The sequence below is a fragment of the Ostrinia nubilalis genome, chromosome 2 (genome assembly GCF_963855985.1).
Source record: "Ostrinia nubilalis chromosome 2, ilOstNubi1.1, whole genome shotgun sequence".
Lineage (NCBI taxonomy): Eukaryota > Metazoa > Arthropoda > Insecta > Lepidoptera > Crambidae > Ostrinia > Ostrinia nubilalis.
Genome location: NC_087089.1, coordinates 8,688,170 through 8,705,060, shown reverse-complemented (window position 1 = coordinate 8,705,060; position 16,891 = coordinate 8,688,170). Strand labels below are relative to the sequence as shown.

Below are 16,891 nucleotides of genomic sequence, written 5' to 3'. Positions count from 1 at the left end.
ATATAGAAACCTCTCGAACTGCATGTGCGTGTGGAAATGCGTTGATACTATCTTCAGTAACTTAACTTAAATTGTTAATGCTTTGTGAGAATATCCTTAAACAGAACTAGGAGTAGGAACTTACATGTTGCTTCAATAATTATAATCTTTTGTATTCGGTATATTTCTAATATGGGAAATAAGTAAGACACGAAGTAACCATAAGCAGTCAGGGAAACACCTTTGTCTTGTTGAAGGAATGAAGGTTTTCACCCCTGACTCTAAGTACTAATGCTATAGCCGTAAGACCGAAGGGGTCAATCTGACTTAAGAACTTTCAATTAAGTCCTTCTATCGACATCTGATAATGTTTCATGCAAATTTTAGTGCCTATGGTTTGAAAGTTGGGACTTTTGACCCAGAGATTATGGGTTTGATTTCCATGTAGGCCACAAAGTTGTGAAGATCACTTTGATCACTTTGTATTTTTATCAGACAATATAAGATCACTTTGAAGCGGTTCTAACTATAGTTAGAACCGCTTCAAAGTGATCTTATACTGTCTGATAAAAATACGTTTATCCGCATCTGTATAAACAAGTCCTAGGTTTGGATACTAATCGGGTCACTTTAGAGATATTGTATTTTTCTGATTGCATTGGGAGATTATTTAATGTTAAGTATTCAAAGTTGCATATGTTACAACATCATAAAGGGGAAGCGCCGGACGCAGGCCGCTACCAATCGATCAACATGGAAAGCATTGGGGGAGGCCTATGTTCAGCAGTGGACGTCCTATGGCTGAAATTATGATGATGATGATGATTCAAAGCTGACGTCGCGCGCGTCATTAAGGCCCATTCAGTCCAGCACTAAAGACCCTCGCACGAGGGTTCAACGGGAACCAATTAATAAAGTCTCGCAAGAGTCTACCTTGTCCACGGCAAGACTCATCACTACTATCATTGTTAAGATCATCAGACACCCTTGCATTTAAATTAGGCTACATCTGAATACAAGCAAAATCATGAAGACGCAATTTCGGTTGTACTCGATACCGGTTCCTGGCCTAGTTGTAGTCGCTCGAAACGACGTGTGCTATTGCACAAACACCAAACTAAAATTATTGACTAGATATTACAGAAGTAAAATATAGCGGCGGTGCTACGTGCGGCCGCGCGGCCGTGCATACCGAATCGTAAGATCAAAGCACGCATAGGTACTTTACCCACAGCACTCCCACACTCGCATCTTTGGCTGTGCTGGTGCCGCACACAGGCGCAGCGGAGGCAACACTAATAAAAGTATAATAAATGTTACCAAGACACAGGCACAGTGTACGGTACTATTTGTTTGGAGGGAGGTTGAAGGCACTCATACAAGCGAGGGAGAGGTGTTGTCGCGGCCCGCCAGTTTACCGTTGCGAGGCGTGTAGTGCGGCCGGATCGGACCGCGACCCGCGCGCCGCCGGCACCCAGCTACTGCACTCGACCTGACTGGTCACCGGGACTCTCAGGACTTGCTGTGCCACGAGGGTGTTCATGAACTAACTCGAAACTTGTTCTGGAAGGTAGAGACGAAGTGCTACATCTCGTGCTTTATTCACTGGAGTGTTATTCAGATTCTGGTGGTTTATTGGATCGCTTTTACATCCACGAAGGTGAGTTTTAATATTATGACACTTATAAGCATTTTATGATTAACAATATCTATTATGTGTTCCTGTTTTGGCTTTTACCTACATTTATTGCTCTAACTGTAATTAACTACTTACTTTAGGTTAAGCACAGTTATAACACTAACAATATGCACCTACAATTTATTATATCCATTGCGCATGCTTACGATAAGGTATTTTATAAGCACAATATAAATATAAAGGCTTCAGATTTGATTATAAACGGAGTTCACGTGTAAGTTGTAAGCTGGTTAAGGAAAATAGCTTTTAAAACTGTTCCACCAATAAGTTTTAAGTGTTTCTTTTTACACTAAATGCGCCGAAGCTCGTAGCCGCAGACCAAGCGCTTCTGAGGAAGATTCCGATAATTTCGTGTCAATGAACACGAAAAATGTCTAAGACCTTTAGTGAAGACAATGCACTAACTTCAGCGTGTTTGTTTTGGCTGGTACATGTTAAAAAGGGTTTTATATTACAGGTTGCTTTCAAAACTAACATAATAATAAGCTAACAAGCTATTTTGGTATATCTTTACTACATTAATGTAATGTATATGTAGGTATTCGTGAGATTCAATTCGAGTAGGTAGAAAACACTATAATAACTCGGATTTGCAGGCACTAAGGCACTGAAACCAATGTGAACATAAACCTATTGCAGTATTTGAAACCATGCAGCATGTATCCTACCCTACCATAACGTCACCAAGAACAATTCTGTAATAAGATAATCGGAATGTATGCGGAGAGGAAATTGAAATGTCATACTTTTCTCAACATTTAGAGAAAGACAAAAAAAAAAAGATAAAGGGAGACTAAAACTAGTCAAACTTCAATGAAAATTAAGCTTTTGACGATGTTTGTTACTTCTTGCGAGGTAATTAGATAATTATGTAAATGTTTTATAGTTTTAATAATTGAGGAAAATTGAAATAATAAAAGGAAAGATGCACTCGATTATAAACGCCAGTAACTAATTGTAAATTAATACAGTTATACCAATTTGGGGGCTATGAAATGAACCCTAGAGGGGGTTCATGAATATTAAACGCACGTACTTTCCCAAGAAGACTTTTCAGTACCTAATAATGATAATTTGAAATTACAAATGGAATATTACTAAATAATATTTATACCTTTACTTTATGAACACGTTTTGCTTTGTGTATTAGTATATTACTGGAAGATATTATGGCTTCTCAACACAACCTTTGGCCGCGGTAGAAGAGGTAATGTCTTCTTAATGTTGATGATTGCATCTGCACATACTGCAATAAAATGTCGGAAATGCTGGGAAATAGCTGCTAAATGTAGCAAGATGTAAAGTAAATTAAATACGAAATACCTATTCGTTTTTATTAACTACATCTTGATTCAAACAAACCTAAATTGTGAAAAACTACTTAGTACTCTGCTTCGGCCAACTTTTCATCATCTTTGAGATACATGAAATTAGTTGATGAGTAAAGTGTTGAAAAGTTTCTACACTGTCACCAGCAGCCAACAGTAATTGAAGCTTTACAGATTGAACCCGACTGAAAATTTCAAAAGAAATTTAAAAGAATTCAACTGTTTGGGAACAGCAAGATAAAACTATCCATTGTAGCTAAGGAAAAAACATTTAGAACAACCGGGGATGACGTCGTTAATAAGTAAAATTAACTAAAAGACATGATAAAATTTTATGCTATATTAAATGAAATAAGTCTGTTACGAGTACAAATGTAAATTATGAACGAGTACAAAAGTTAACAATTTGTACGAAAGTGAATATAAGTATCATCGAGTCACATAAGTTGGTTGTAGTCCTCTAGCGTTGTCTCTTTATTTAACCACTATCTTTTGCCCGCGGCTTCACCCGCGTGAAATTTAGTTTGTCACAGATTGACATTTTTAGCCTATATGTTATTCTGGGTTATAAACAATAATACTGTAAAGTTTCATCAAATTTCATCAAAAGAGTAAAAAACATCCAGACATCCACACAAAATGATATTAGTAAGATATTACTTAGCTCGCAATAAATAAATAGCTATTGACTAATATTTTACATGACACAAAACTTTTATCTAATGTGGTAATAATACCTATTTAAATTAAGTTATTAAAGCTTTTTGAAGTTTCTAATTCGCAATATTTTTAGAAGTTGGGAAGGAACGCGTTGATGTCTTTTTTGCTGATTGATATAAGACTCAATTTTAGAATTGTGTTTTACAAATTTTATTTGTCTTTCTATGTAAAATATTCTTCTACCCTAAAAATGGACCATTATTAAGTATATGAGTAATATTCAATACCATATATTAAAATAGTGAATAGGTAGGATTAATTTATCATGAAAAAATAAAACTAAAATCTACTACAAACTAAATGTATTTTGTGATAAAACCTTTACAAACCTTTACAACAAATGTTACTGACGGGCCGCGCCGCAACGGATGTACCTCGGACAGTGTGGCCGGTGCCTATCGCAAATCAATTAATTACAGTTAACTGTTAAAGATATTTAGTGGTCATAACATACGACCGGAACATGGCTATAAAGCTGTTTAGGTGATTTTTTATGGTGCCAAATTAACAGATTTCGGAATTTGTAATGTGCATGGGTATTAAAATTGGCATTTTGATGCTTTTTCCAATTGCACCGGCATTGCCTTGGGCGTAGTATTGAATTAGACAAAGGATAAACTTCGTGGCTCGATCCACCGTGTTTACAATGAAGATGGCATTAAGGTAGTCGGCGGGGGGTGCGGCAGGGGGCGTTACGGCATTCATTGTTCGTAGCAAGCTCGCGATAAATGTACTACGAGTAGAGATGAGCGGTGAAACATCGATGTTGACAAGCAGCTAAAGTTCACGAAATCTAGTGAAAATATAAATGTAGATATTACTGTAAACTGGTTCAGTTGCTCCAAAATTAGAAAACTAGATGATTATTTTTACATTTTTATGTTATACTCGTTTGTATGCGCATCAAATGAAGATTATAATCTTCGTTTGATGCGCATACAATATTTTTGTAGTAGCTATCAGTTTAATAAAATAACATCTCACTAAAGTTTTTAATTGACCTGAAAACCTTGCTTTTTATTTACTTTGCCTATACTTAAGTTATTATTACAGTAGGTACATTTTATGTACAGTACATAGTACATGTGGTTTTTTGTTGCAAGGTCCAGAGCTAGGTATCAGTCTTATTTTTGTAATACCATCACGAAGTCGATGTTTTATTCAAAGCAGTGATTTATCGATCATCCCTAGCGCTCGGCCGAAGCGGCGGGTGAGCCGTGATCTCACGTTATGTAACCCGCATGCTCCACACAGCCGTCACACTGCAATAGCTAATTTTAACTATACCATAGACTACATCACGACTTGTCCTTTTTGTCTCATTTGATCGCGTCCCAATTTCATACGCCTCGGCAAAATTGTTTCGCAGCTGGAAATGGTTATTCTAGCTTCTGACTGCCAAATGGAGTCGTGACTGCATACTTACTAACCCGCTCTGGATCACCCGCGCACATTTTTAAACTCATTATCGATTGACGAGCAACTCAATTTGAATTTGAAGACCATATGTTGACACTGCACAAAACATTTAGCATTGACTAATTTAAAAATAAAATCGTTTAAAGTTACCACAAAATATAACACATGTAATCAAATTATTACGACCATTAGGTTAGGTTGTGATTAATAACAAAATTCGATGCAGTCATTAATAACTACGATGGTTGTTTCTCATCATTCATTTAGCATGCACATATTAATAGGTTCATTAGAGAACCTTGCGTACGCGCAACGCGCTACGAGAAAAGAGACACACTGCATTATTACTGTTCGACAAACAATGGCTGGATTAGGGTTCCGATAGCTCGAAGGCTAACAATAATTCATTAAGTTAATGATTACTTGATTCAAAATAATAAAACTATACATATATTGGGTTGAATAATACTGAACCTGGAGGTATGATTTTTAAGTAGTACATTGGCATACGTAAATTCAGAATATGTACCTATTGTTAAGTAGTTTATTTATTTATTGTCTAGTACCCATATTAGTACAAGCTTTTAGTCCAGTAGAATTAGCTTTTAAATCGGAAATAATTCCTACAAAAGATTTTATTGTTTTAATGGCTTCATTGGTTGCCCATTAAGATTCTCCTAAGTTTTCGACTTCGACGGAGTTGTGCTTAAGTGGTGGGGGCCCCCGAAAGAGGCATTTTTTCGGTTTTCCGGTTATACCGCGTAAAGGACTTACCCTATCAAAAAGTGGTCTTCATGACGGTTGAAGGGCACTTAATCCTGCATTGAATAAGATCAAATTCATATGTTTTGGACAAACCGTTCTCGCGCTAAAGTTCGGCAAAGTAGAAAATATACGTATAATTAATGACCCTCTCCACGTCCAATGGTTTGTTACCCACAGGCTTCCAAGTCTTGAAAAGGGCCACCTCAACCAGTGTAACCCTATCAAGGCTTACGAGCTTGATGCGCCTATCCTTGTTCGTCCCAGCCGTTCCTTAACTGCGGTTGCTGCACCTCTTCCTGGCACTCACCTGAACGACTCTGTGTTACCTACTGTGGCTGCCCCTCTTTCTTGTATCCTCCTGCATGACTACGTTGCCTAGCCGTATGCCTGGTCTAAGGTTCGACGCCAAAAATCAACAACAACAAGTTCATATTAAAACGCTGAAGAGTTTTTTGTTTGTTTGTTTGAACGCGCTAATCTTAAGAATTACTAGTTTGATTGAAATCATTATTTTTGTGTTGAATAGCTCATACATTGAGGAAGGCTATAGGATATATACAATCACTCTACGACTAATAGAGGCGAAGCAGTAAAGAAAAATGTTGCAAGTACGGAAAATAGTATTTAAACTATTTTCACGCGTACAAAGTTGATTTTGTGGCGTCGAACCTTGGACCAGGCATATAGCTAAGCAATGCAATCGTACAGGAGGGTACAAGGAAGAGAGGCAGCCACATTAGGTAACACAGAGTCGTTCAGGAGAATGTCAGGAAGAGGTGCAGCAACCGCAGTTAAGGAACGGCTGGGACGAACAAGGATAAGCGAATCAAACTCGTGAGCCTTGTTAGGGTTACACTGGTTAAGGCGACCCTTTACAAGGCTTGGAAGCATGTGGGTAACAAGCCATTGGACGTGGAGAGGGTCATTAATTATACGTATATTTTCTACTTTGCCGAACTTTAGCGCGAGAACGGTTTTTCCAAAACATATGAATTTGGTCTTATTCAATGCAGGATTAAGTGCCCTTTAACCATCATGAAGACCACTTTTCGATAGGGTAAGTCCTTTACGCGGTATAACCGGAAAACGCCGCTTTCGGGGGCCCCCACCACTTAAGCACAACTCCGTCGAAGTCGAAAACTTAGGAGAGTCTTAATGGGCAACCAATGAAGCCATTAAAGCAAAAAAATCTTTTGTAGGAATTATTTCCGATTTAATCAATTTTTGTGTTTAATTCTACTGGCCTATTTGCTTAGTTTGGGACTAGATGTGTACTAGTGTCAAATGTCCAAGGATGTCCAAATTACTTATTTGAAAAACACACGTATCATCACTTCAGATTCTGAATTTGTTATTTCTCATGCATGTTTTGATCTTGAATTAACATTTTCAAGTTCAAGACCGTACCAAATGTCCGCTTAGATAACAATTGGACCCAAAACAATGGAAATTTTCCATCAAATTGTTACGGTGATTAGCCATTGATTGGATAGTGATAGAAAATAAAAAGAGATCAAACGCGTAGAGCCTTGACCCCATGGAGTCGTGTCGGATGCATGGCTAGGCGACGCGGAAGACTGCTGGGCGCTCGACCGCGACCAACTCCCGCGCAGAAAGTGTGTGTCCTTGCGACAGTACAACCTCTGCCCCGAAACAAAAACAAGCGCTCAATAGAGCTAGGTCTAACTGCGCTCGTTCCACACGATCTCATTATACCATCTACATACTCACATTGTTCTCGTCTCGCACTCGTACTTTGTGTAGGTCAAAAAGACGCATGCATATTACACATGGTATACATAGACGTAAGGTGTACATGCACTTGTAAGAAACTCTCTATTACAATACTTTGTGATGTGGATGTAGCAGCCATGTGAGATAAACAATTAAAACAACAATTACAAATAAAAATGTGAAATATCCTATTCTACCCAATAGCCCTAATGTAAGAGAATAACCAAGTTCTTAATAGCTCTTAAAAATACTTAAGGCTTGGTATTTCTGCTAAAGTAGGTATTTCGCGCTGTCAAAATCTGCGCGCGCAATACTTCGCCGAAGACAGCGCGCCAAAGAGCTCTCGCGGCTACACAGTATAGAATTACGCAGTTTGGAAATACGCAGTTGGTTAGGTTAGGTTGACTTCCTTCCGTTCAAGCGTCACACTCACAGCACTTTCTAATACAAATCATATCCAAGTGATACAAATTAAAACAACTTTCACAATTTTTGGGAATATATTTTAGAATCGAATAAACATAGAATATAACTGCCAAAGTAAACACGGTTCAAAGAGGCGTGGCCCGACCCGACCTTCCGGAAGTTCCGCGCCGGCTAAAAGAATTTCAAGATTACGTCACCCGACCTATCGGTAGATCCTCAGGAGCTTGAGCGATTGGAAAAACATTTTATGATCAGTTACTCGTAGTAGCGATTATTTAGAGCTTGGATAATAAATTATAGTTGTTGCAATTCACAAAGCTTTGCATGTGGTTAATTACATTAATCAGTACACGCATCAATTTTGTTCAGTCTTTTTGTTTATTAATAAATAAAAATATCATACTAAAATTGCATACATATTTGTTTGTATTGGTCTGGGTGTTTTCTTTCCATAATTTATGTATAACGTATGTACGGGGCTCTGTATCGAAAATCACTATCAGCAATAAGCATCACACACGGTTACCTGGAGTGCATTACCGCAGCAAAAAGCTTGCCATCTTAAATGAACGGTATAATATCGAGGTTTCGTCAGTACAGTTGCGAACAAAGGTGTTTGTGTAGTGTAGTTGAGTTGAGAGGTCAGATTATTGAAATAATAAAACGAACATTTTATTTTTTAAATACATTTTTAAAAAAATTTACATTACAGATAACAATGAGAGGATGACATTGCAAGGTGGTGCCAGTCCAGTCTTAAATCCGTTGATATATGCTGCATCTGCCATGTTTTTGGCTAAAAGATTCTTCTATCTTGCAGTTTAGACTTTTATTACAGACCTCAGACAGTATTTTTGGAAAACTTTTACGCATGGTGGAGGAAGGGACGCTCTAGAGACTCAAGTCTAGAAGGAGTCACATCAACTCCAGTTTTAAATCCGTTGACATCTGCTGCATCTGCCATCTTTTTGGTTAGAAGATTCTTCCATCTTGCAGCGTAGACCTTTAGCTACAGACCTTAGACAGTATTTTTGTGAAAATTCTTACGCATGGTGGAGGAAGGGACGCTCTAGAGACTCAAGTCTACAAGGAGTCATATGAACTCCAGTTTTAAATCCGTTGACATCTGCTGCATCTGCCATCTTTTTGGCTAGAAGATTCTTCTATCTTACAGCTTAGACCTTTAGCTACAGACCTTAGACAGTATTTTTTATTATTTATTTGTGTCAGTGTGCTCTTCTAAAGAATGTAAGACGATTGTATGTAGGTACTATTAAAATGTAATTTTAACTCATTGGTTTTGTCTCATATTTATTTTGAGGAATGTACTATGTATCATGAGTAGAGTCTTCGTTTAAAAGGATGCGAACGATTTAAATTTTAATAGGTAGACAAAATTGAATTGAATTTAAGCTTTCTCCAGTAACACTGATATTATTATACTGTGACTCATCAAAGTCATCATTGTCAAAAATATTGACAAATCGCGAACTGTCACGGCCAAAAAACTGACACGCGTCCGTCCTCCGTAAGCGCCACCGCGCGACTGATTGAGATTGTCCAAGCCGTCATGGACGATTTTTTCCACATTTTTTAACATAGTAACTAAATAAGACGCAATATAAAAATTTCATCCGTTAAAAGCCCTCAAGTTATTTCTGAACTTTAGTTTAGTAAAAGATTTAGAATCTCAAATCGCTTATTTTAAAAATAAAACCATAAATAGAAAACGAATAGAGGTAACTTTGGGAATTTATTCTATCGAGTCAACTTCATCAAATCGTGTTTCCATCCGTTAATAGCCCTAGAAAATATCCTCAACTATGCCCAATAAAAATCTTAGCCTTTAATTTTACTGTTTAGTACCTCAAAAATGAAAAATGAAAACCTCATTTTCGCCATTTTCTCTGCTACCCGGCCTTAAGTACCTCACATGTACGAAAACGGCCAACTCGCATGAAATTTTAAATTGCATTTCTTGCACAAGTCATTATTGCAACTTACATTTTGATATTTGCGTTTCTTAACAACTAAGTGTAGCTTTCTAAATACATAAAACATTTCAAGTGATTTATAAAATGTATAAATATTGGTAAGGTGTGCTACATTTTACCAAACGATTAGATAGAAAACTTATAAATTAATCCTAATGACTGGCGTCCGATTTTAATTAATTAGTGTTGACGTATGTCACTATTGGTAAATACATAATTAGTTTAATAGGATATTGCACCATAAACCATTGTAACACCTATATTACTATTATGGAAGCAATAAACGTATTGAGTATTGAAAAAATATATATTTTATAGTATAGTAAAAATGGTATTGGTAAGTCACTTCACATAAGGAACAGCTTCGATTTCTAAAAAAACTGACTAGTTAGTGTATTGGACACTGTATCTATGCCAGAAGATTAAATCTACAATCTAGCATTATTATTATTTTTAGATACACTTGCGATAGTACAACACATGATGTCCAAAAGATTTAATCAATCAATTTGTTCGTTACGACATTACTCGTACTTACAAGTTACATACAGCTGATTATATCAATAGATCCAGTCTAGAAAATAAAGAGTCGTGATTACAAACGTATCTGCATGTGTACATAAGAAGATAATGCTATCAATTATGCTTGGATCACCTCGCGATGTGGGGTTCCCGTTATTGCTAGCTGGCCTCTTGTAAGATTTGGCGAGTTCCAAACGATGGCTACATTGAATAGATTGATTGCTGTTGCATTTATCTCTAATACTTGATGAATATCTCATGAATATCATTACACGATTTTTGATTGAAACAAAAAGTAAAATGAAGCTCAAATTGGTTACGTATTAACAAAAAGAAAACACCACATTTGATACTACTCGATACATTACTTTCATCTACATTATGTAAGTAGGTAATGAGCAGTAAGAGTATCGTGTACAAATGATGAAGATTTTATGTTCTCATAAACAATCTAGACTTCAATTTTTTTACATTTATTTGTGTCTGAGCAAAGCGTGCTTGTTTCTTTAAAAGGCTCGGGCGTGACTAATCTTCGCATTAAGCTTAATATGTGGAAATACACTCAAACCAAACATAAATGCTAACGTGTTCGTGCCGCGTATGCATGTAGACACAGACATATGCGCGGCGGTTGTTTTTGTCGAATATTAGAACCGAAGAAACCGCCGAATACCGCTAGCACTACCGTCGGTTATTGCTCTCGGATTCCACAACAAATTAACATGTATTCAGTACGACTACATCTTATACTTAGTCATTTTACGTTAAATTTCTATCAGACCTAACAGCTATGAAAAGAGCTTCTTACAGTATAAAACCATGTTCTCTACGTACCTTAATTGAGTTTGTTACTTAGTTACACTCATTACAAAACTCGATCAGTAATAATTGAGTCATGCTAGTAGTTTTTTGTATGTATGTCAACAAATAGGCTGTGGCTAGACGAGAGATCGAGGTCATTCCGTTTTGCATTTTAACGCGACTAGCTTTTGTCTTCCGTGTAGAATATGTACTATAGCTACCTACATTCTACATAACTGCATATTCCATGTTCTATTAGAAACTGAAACGGAAAATGAAAACGTATTCCCAGTTTCATAAAAAATGTTATCAATAAAGTTGTTTTCACGTTTTGGTGCATTCTTAGATTTAATTGGTACTGATCCTGTTATCTTGCAACTAGTTTCATATTAATATGCATGATATCTACGCAGACCTGATCTGGCAGCGTAGGCGGTTCGTTAAATTAAAAGAAAATGTTAAATGAACGAAGTGCATTAGCAATTCAGTCACTTAAAGCTAATACCTACCGTCGCGATTAATATTGTTTATGAAAGCTTCATACGTATTTAAGTACAAGTACTAAACAGGATCTATTTACATAACTATTAAAATATTGTAAACAAGAAAATTTATGTGAGACAAACTTCCTAGGCTGTGTTTTTAATATTTTTGTGTAGTAATTTTACCTACAAACAAGCATTCTTTGACCTTGTCTTTTCCTGATAACTACACAGTTTGGATTTTCCAACATTGCGTTGCCACCAGTTCTGTAATTAGACTTTTATTCGCCTGGTGCTGGCTTCTATGAATAATTGCGCCCTTAATAAATAGTCCTGTTTTGTTTATTTTTGTTACCCTAGCAGGAACTTCTGGCTTCTGGCCCAACTTTAGCCCTATTTCAGCTGTGCTTAGTACACACTTACCTGATAGAGCATTGGTTTTTTTTTCTTACTATATGGATGACTCTCAAATTAAATCTAATAATTAGTTTGACCCATAATTCTTATGACTATTTAGTTAATTTTAATTCTTGCATCGGAAACTACATGTTGTGCATTCATCTAAATAAATGTTGCAATGCAAAAAATATTTTGTTTCTATCTCGTAATTAATTACCTACGAAGTTGTCAGTTAAAGTAATTAATTCGATACGAAGTGCCATTAACTTATCATTTTATGATAATCAAATTAATAACACTATGTTGGTCAGAGCTGTGGCTAAAAGCTAAAATCCTAACAAGTATTCATTATAACTGGTTTGTTGTCGGAATATTCGAAGATGGAGTGCAAGTGAAAGTCATGATCAACGTACATAAACAGTTCCGGTTTATCTAAGTTTTTTTTATCGTTAATTAGCATAGCAAGTCTTACTTTTTTGTTAAACATCAATAGCGACAACTGCTTGTCACTAGTTGTTTGGTTATTTTATTGAGGGAAATTCTAGTAGTAAAACGTAAAAGTCAGTGTATTTTGTCTCACTAAAGTTATTCCTGAACCGCGCGCATTAAGTTTATTAGTATTATTAGTATTTAATATATCGAATTATTTATCATATATAAAGATTTATTGAGCGTACCAACCTATATATTTTTATGAAAATAATTTAGTTCTGTTTGAAAAGTGTGTTTATTTGGGCTATTGAATTGTATTTTCCTTTAAAATTTTATCTTCTAAATGAAAATAATAGGTTTAGACATCATTAGCATTGATTGAATTCAATTGACTTTTTCTGAATCAAAAGTAAAACAGTTTAAAAATAAAAAAAATAATTACTTTATTACGACCAACTAACTCCAATTTGAGACAACAGCTTTTCAAACGTCCTTCAGTGTCACTTGGACGCGGAAATTAAACAAGACTCGTACTGAATTACTTACTAGGCGTCTAAATTTATTTCGGTGCATGAACGAATCAGTAAGCAGGTATTTGATTGGACAATAAATAAATAGAAAAATTCAATTTGTGCTTTGATAACTTTTTGTCGGTTCAAATAAGATTACTGACCTCACAAGACTGCGATTATATCTACGTGATTTGGTTATGTAAGCCTCGTTTAAATACAGGACTTATTTGAGAGACGTCCTTGCAGTTTTTTGTTAAAATTGAGGAAGCTTGTCTAGCCGTTTATTTATTATGCGTAGTTTAAATATAGAATATTTTAGGCTCGCAGTTAGCGCAATAACATATATTCGTAGTGCGTCTAGCATTCCTCAGGTTGTACGAGTAATTCATTGTACACTAGCTGGCTGCGGTTTCGCCACGGAACAAAAACGCTATTAATGTCATTTAATCGTTCTCTCGAGCGTGGGATTACGAGCAGTTTTAGGTATGAATTAAGTTTTAATTTGTCTTGTACTTTTCCAGCAGTTCGACTGACCTTCAGCTTTTAACGATAAAGTTGGAACATTTATCTTGTCTTGTAGAGCTTAAAACAAACATTTTTGTAACTGGCGGGTGTTCCGCGTTATAAATCGCTAAAGTTGTCATGAGATAGGCACAACAAGAAGTCTTAAATATTAAAACTGAATGTTGATGAACAATGAATAACGACAGGCTTCAAGTATATCCTGACTTTCACTACTCACAACAACTTGTGTGTATTGTTAGACACTAGTGAGGTTCGTTCGAGAAGACATAATTAAACAGTCTAGAAAGATAGCTCCAGACAAAATGAACAATGATCAGATAGACAGGTGTCTATCGCTCTGCATTTCTTTTTAATTTAGTTTTAACTAAATAACAATGTAGAGTAACACTTGAGTTAGTCAGTTCAATTTGAGTACCTATTCTATACATGAGCTTTATTCAGCAACGATTCAATGGATACTTTTTACATTGTCATGCCACGTTATATGGATAAAATCGCTTTATATTTTATGTAAATTAGAATGCCTTTGTAAGACTAGGTTGTGTAACGATGCCAAAATGTCATTTCAATCATGTTACAAACAGGTATAAATACATGGCCTAGAGCTATCGAGATTTTTATAAAAAACACTTTTCTTTATTAAACCGTTTCCAACTTGTTCGTTTCACATACTGTAATTTACTATTAGGAAATTATTTAAATTGGATCCTTGTTTTGTTGCATCGTGACTACCTCATTACCACAAAAGAAGCCCGTAATCAAATAATTTGCAGCTCAAACTTATTAGTCTACGCTTTGACAATAGCTCTCACTATTTTAATAGTAATATTCTGTGGTATAACAGCGAGACGTCGGAAGTCATCCATTAGGTTTCCGTTCCATAATACCTAAAAATGCTTCTCAGATGAATCTGCGAAATGAATAAAACCGCAACAGTGGTATCCAATTAAGTGGATTGCTAATAAAAGTGAAATCGAAGCGAGTGCAGTGCCCGCGCCGCGGCTGCGACCGACGCGGCGACGCTGCGCGGACGCTCGCTACTAATATATCATTATTTATTTGTCTCTGAAACTGACTTACAATTTATATTAACTAAGCAAATAACTGTGAATCTTTTTGGCAGTCTGTAGTCTATTGCTGACATACTTTTGAAAATAGATACTTAAGATTAAGAATGGTTTTCTGCTGGGTAAGTTATTTTTAGAATTCGTTATTACAGAACTCACGAGAATGACACTATTAATACTTGGGTCAGAAGAAATAAACATCTATATTTGGAAAACATCGGATGAATAAATGATCTGACTGGCTTAAGTGCGCATAGCTACTGGTCGTAAATGCAGATTAAATCACTTTTAACGCTTTAAGAATGTGAGAAAGTTTTATTCAAATCATTCTAGTCTGCAACGAAGACGTTTGATTAATTAGTCTAAAAATAATTGATATTAGATTGATTAAGAGTTATACCAGTAGCTGAAACACGTGGTGTGGTATTTGAATAAAACATATCTTGTTAATAGGTATAATGGAAAAAAACTACATTAATTTAGTGACGGAGTGTTCAGACTGTTGCTGTTTGTTTCGGCACAATTACGTTCTCCCTTAAATGGAAATGTGTTTTATGAGGACTGTGGACTGTCATAGAAATGGCTTTTCATCGAGCAGCGCATTATAATGAGGCTAACAAGTCCTGCTGTTGGAATGAAGGCGGTAAGGTTTCAGCATCCAGCCATCAAGCACATGTGAAATGGGGGCATCCATAGTTTGCGTGCGATTGTGATGTCAGTCTGGCGTGCAGCGTAAATTGAATAGTCACTATCGTGCAGGATTGCTTTTCATTTAACATTGTGCAAGTTTAAAACCAGTAGCCGTGTGAGAGCTTTAGATAATTTAACGTTATTACTCTTTACTACCTCGTGTCTATTTATTATCATGAGAAATAATTGCACGGCAGCGCTATCTACATGAGGACAAATTAACATTAAGGTTTTGCACTTTAATCTGCACTAGAGTAACCCTAGTATTATTTATACGTGGAAACCGTATGTTGTTACTTATAAAATTACTTACTAAGTAATCCAGTAAATATGACTACTACTTTACTAATAGAAAAGACATTTACAAAATCTTTAAGTAGTTTAAGTTATAAAAGCTAACTCAAAGATATAAGCAGAAGAATGGAACAAGATAACTTTTGGTTTTCTTTAATACCTAATGCATGCGACTATGAGTGTCTTAAATATTTTAATTATAATAATAACTAAGGTGGAGAGGTTAAGTGAAATCAATTCCGAATCAACTTAACGAGTGCAGTTTTTATGTCGTCTACAGCCAAACTGATGAAACCGGTCGGATATTCATTGGTGGCTATTAAATTATTTATAATAGCGATTTCACGCTTTGTTTCGGTATGGACGCTAATCTATGAGTAGCCAGATAGTTGTAACGATGGCAATGAATTTAAAAGTGAAATAAAATATTACAGTTGAAGCTTTTACGCTACAATTTTATGTTGACGTCACTGTATTATGTTAACGCACATTTTGTAATATTAAAAAATAAAAGTTAACACAAAACACACATAGAATCACGCAAACGTAATCTTTAGTTCGTTTCATGTGAGCATTTCAAAACTCTTACCATTGACCTACATACATCGGTGGTAATTTCGGTCAGTCGGCAATATGTAGTTCGGTATACTTCATGCTGTAATTAATTAAACTGTTATACATTACATGCCATGTGCTTACATGCCTTTAATTAGTAGGTATTGAGTAGTTATTGATTATGTTAGCGTAAGATTATGTATATGTACGTACACTACCAACTTATCACACATAAAAATCATATTCTAAACTTACCCTATCTTTGAAAGATATTGCTATTGAGCATTGATAGTCCTATATTTTCAAGGAAATTGTCGGTTTAAATTAACTCTATTTCATTTTATGATCATAAAGAAGCCTGAGGGCTTTTTAGAGTGTCTAAGATTTTACTATTAACTCTAGTTGCTTGCGACTTCTAGTCTAGTGACTTGCGCACTATAAAAAGTTATAGTTTTAACACACAAGAAAATTCATTTAGTTAGTTGTAAAATTATGTCAAAGAACAAGTTTTGGTTTTTAGCTATAGACTAGTTTTTATTATCACTACA

At 35.7% G+C, this 16,891-nt stretch overlaps 1 protein-coding gene across 2 annotated transcripts in view; it reads left to right on the top strand.

Annotated features, from left to right (window-relative positions):
- The first annotated feature begins 1,402 nt into the window (after nucleotides 1–1,402).
- LOC135082022 (uncharacterized) overlaps nucleotides 1,403–16,891 on the top strand; it is a 69,156-nt gene continuing 53,667 nt past the window's right edge. For both annotated transcript variants that reach the window (XM_063976782.1, XM_063976775.1), the window contains exon 1: nucleotides 1,403–1,639. The gene's annotated coding sequence lies outside the window, so the exon portion shown is untranslated. The remainder of the gene's footprint in view (nucleotides 1,640–16,891) is intronic.